Source organism: Trichosurus vulpecula, unplaced genomic scaffold, assembly GCF_011100635.1.
Source record: "Trichosurus vulpecula isolate mTriVul1 unplaced genomic scaffold, mTriVul1.pri scaffold_158_arrow_ctg1, whole genome shotgun sequence".
Lineage (NCBI taxonomy): Eukaryota > Metazoa > Chordata > Mammalia > Diprotodontia > Phalangeridae > Trichosurus > Trichosurus vulpecula.
In genome coordinates, this window is record NW_023494442.1 from 18,525 (window position 1) to 22,477 (window position 3,953).

Sequence of the window (3,953 nt, forward strand, 5' to 3'; positions counted from 1 at the left end):
GATTTGATTTTTCTGTTCTCTTTAATCTGATTATGAATTTATCAATTTTATTAGTCATTTCATGAAGCAGATTTTGCCTTTTTTATCTTTTCCATCTTTTTTCTCCATTTGTCTATTTCTCCTCTGATTTTTAATAATTTTCTTTTGTGCTTAATTTAGTGCTGTTTATTTTTTGGCTTTCTAATTTGTTAAATTCATATTCAGTTGATTAATCCTTTCTTTTTGTATCTTGTTAATGTAAATTTTTAGCAATATGATTTTCCCCTAAGGATTGCTTAGACTACATCCCCAAAATTTCAGTGCAATGATTTATCATCATTACTTTTATATAATTATTTATTGTTTCTATTATTTGTTCTTTGACCCAGTTGTTATTTAGGATTTAATTTTTAAGTCTCTTTTTATGTCCATATCTTTTATTTGTGGTCTCTGAACCAGTGACTATTTTTATTCTGTCATCCTAGCACTCTCTGTCTCTGTCTCTGTCTCTGTTTCTGTCTCTCTCTGTCTCTCTCTGTCTCTCTCTGTCTCTGTCTCTCTGTCTCTCTCTGTCTCTGTCTCTCTCTCTCTCTCTCACTCTCTCTCTCCTCACACACACACACACAAACACAGACACACTGTCAGCCTGGACAGACGTTTGTTCTTAAATGAAACAAATAGAATTAGATTGTAAATGTGCTTTTTATTCTTTTTAAGCTAGAGAAAACAAATGTGTGGCAGTCAGAATAATTCTGAACTCAAGGAAGGGACAGTTGAAGGGTACTTTATACCCTTAGAGCAAGTGCCCCTCCTGACTCCAGATGTCTGTGTCAGCCAAAATTATAGCTTCCATATGTGTCAACCATAAACATATGAATGTCAAATGTCAACCTGAAACTTTGGTTAAAAGAGGCAAACAGTCTAAGTGATATATATGTTCATATTGTTTATTCCCTTATAGTTAGCAGATACGTGCAATGCATGGAGCCAAAACAGAAGTTCTAACTTAGCATAAGTTCAAAGTTAACATAGCTTAACAAAACATAAGTTCTAATAAATGAATGACAAGATTTTTATATGTTTTAGGACAATTCCAAGCTGTCTGTGTCCCTAAGATTTATGGTCTCCATATGTGTTTAACCATACCGTGAGAGAGGAAGTTTCTTAGTTGAATAAGTTGTAACTACGATAAGAGAAGACAATTGAGAAAGCGTCAATTGGAAATTATGATCCTAGGATATCTGTGTTTCCCCTTTATAGCATATGTCTATAGGATGTAAAAATAAGCCTAGGCATCCTGTCCTTTAGGGGTTACAAACATGAAGAATGCTACTGTTCAGCCTCATCTGCTCTTACAGTCGCTGACACAGGAAAGGGCATTTTCCGAGCAACGCGAAGCATGTCTGGTTGATTAGTTCAGGCTCTGGCATTTCTTGATGTTCAAATGATCTGAAATGATTGTCACATAAAGCAGGAATAGTATAGGATCCATAAAGCAATAAGATAAGGGAGGTGTCATACTCCTTAGAAGCCACAGATTGTAGGGTGTAATGGTTTTTTACTCTCTTTTTCTTTCATGATATATGCCTGTCTATGTATGTGTATAATCTCCTGGTACTTTATAACATTTATTGATTTATTTCTGTTCCCACTTTGCTGTCCAGAGTATAATGGGCAAGAAACCCATCCCTCAGTTTGTCCTAAGCCTTATCACAGACCTGAAAAACAGTTGGCATGAGGGGCAGCAACTCAAAATTGGAGATATCTTTGGAGACAGAGAAGTCATCATGGCAATTAGTGATTTAGAGCAACTGATGCTTACTTCCTGACTGATAATTCTTCCACTAGTGAGCTTATAGGAGATATTCAACAAAATAGCCTTTATACCTTGAACTTGACCTTTCAGATAAACAAAAACTAAACACCTTGAATCAGATCTGCATTCTACTTGTTGAACAGTCAGCCTTTGTACTCCAGAAGCGAGCATCCTGGGACCCAGCCTTAGCAGTTTGGCTGATGTAGGATTCGTTGTGTAAAGTTTACTTTCTATATCTGTTAAATGGCCCCTTTAGTCCATTACAACGATTCATTTGAGCCATACCATCTAACAGCAGTGAATAATGCAAGGGCAGGGAGGCTAATCTCTACTAGGTTAACATACATTTCTATATGTGACCAAGTTAGGGAGAAATGCATATTTATTTAATTCATTTATTAATAAATACCTCTGAGAGGATCACACTCCAGGATTACATGAATTGTATTTGCACCACACACAACACATATCATGCTATAAGTGGGTAGGAGTGGGTGGTACTACTTAGTTCAGTAGCAGCAGAGATCATAAGGAATTCTAACTTTATACTTGGTCTGGCCAAGTTCTAAGAGTTTCCACAAGCACCTGCTTCAGCCTCCTTCAAGGCCATTGGAACAAATTGTTCTCATCCACCCATTCCAAGGGAAGTCTTCACATGCTTCAGATGGACATAGTGGTGAGTGATCCCTTTTACTCAGGACTTCTTTTTTATTAATTAATTAATCAAGTTTAGTTTTAGTTTACAACATTCAGTTCCTCGAGTTTTGGAGTTTCCAATTTTCTCCCCTTCCGCCTCCTCGCCCCTCCCCACCCAAGACGGCATGCAATCCCATATAGGCTCTACGTATGCCTTCACACTAAACTTTTTCACAATAGTCAAGTTGCAAAGAAGAATTACAACCAACGGAATGAACCACAGGAAAGAAGAAATAAAACAGAAACAAAAACAAAAAAAGAGAGAAGGAAAGCAAATGGTTTGCTTCAATATGCATAGAGACTCCATAACTCTTTCTCTGGATGTGAATCACTTTTTTCATCATGAGTCTTTTGGAGTTGTCTTAGAACCTTGCATTGCTTAGAAGAGCCAAGTCTATCACAGTTAGTCATCTACCATGTGTCTGTGAGTGTGTATAATGTTCTCCTGGTTCTGCTCTCTGTTTTAAATTTTTAAGACAATATTCATTAATTTTATTGGCTTATAGTTTTCCTTCTCTTTTTGAACCTGGTTTAGGTATTCACGCAACATTCCTCTCATAAACGGAAGCTAGTAGGGTGCTTTCTTTTTCAATTTTTGGAATAGTTTGATGTACTGGTACTAATTATGCATTAATTGTTTGGTGTTTCTCTTATGAATCTATCAGAATAAGGATTTTTTTTTCATTTTGTAGTTCCTTCACAACAACATTGATTTTGTCCCCCTCCCTCCGAACTGGGAGCCACCCCCCAACATCTTGGTCCCGGCACTAGCCGCCCAGACTCTGGCACTATGGTCATGGTGGAGGGGACGGCAGTGCTGTGGGCAAACAGGCCCACCACCAAGGCCCAGGATTTCTATAACTGGCCTGAGGAATCCTTTGATGAAATGGACAGCACATTAGCTGCTCAATGGTATACTCAGCAGAGCATAAGGGTAGACTGCTCCAACATTGATAAAAAAAAATTCTTGAACCATCTGAAGGCCAAGATGTAGGTGTATGGAAATGTGTACATTTAAGGCAATTCTGCCTACAGCTAAATGGCCTTGCTGTCAAACTTCAGAGTGAATGCCATCCAGATACATGTACTCAGATGATGGCAACTGAGCAATGGATGTTTCTTTGTGCAGCTCATAAAACTCCAAAAGAGTGTCCAGCTATAGACTAGACTAGACACACACTTGAAGGTGTGGCATGTCTTCTGAATAGCGATAAACATTTCCCTAGCAGAGTTAGCATTACGGAGTCATCTGTTGCCAAACTAGGATCAGTTTGCCGTAGGATTCACAGAATATTTTCACATGCTCATTTTCATCATCAGCAAATAATAATATGAGAATGAAATATTTTTGTGTCACCGATTTACTAAATTTGTGACGAAAAATAATTTCATGTCTAAGGATAGCCTGATTGTACCAATTTTGGAAGAGGAAGTACAGAACTCAGTGTCTGGGGAAAGTGAA

General features: G+C 37.7%; 1 pseudogene; it reads left to right on the forward strand.

Moving 5' to 3' along the window:
- The first annotated feature begins 3,281 nt into the window (after nucleotides 1–3,281).
- LOC118833302 lies at nucleotides 3,282–3,947 on the forward strand (annotated as a pseudogene).
- Nucleotides 3,948–3,953: the final 6 nt, after the last annotated feature.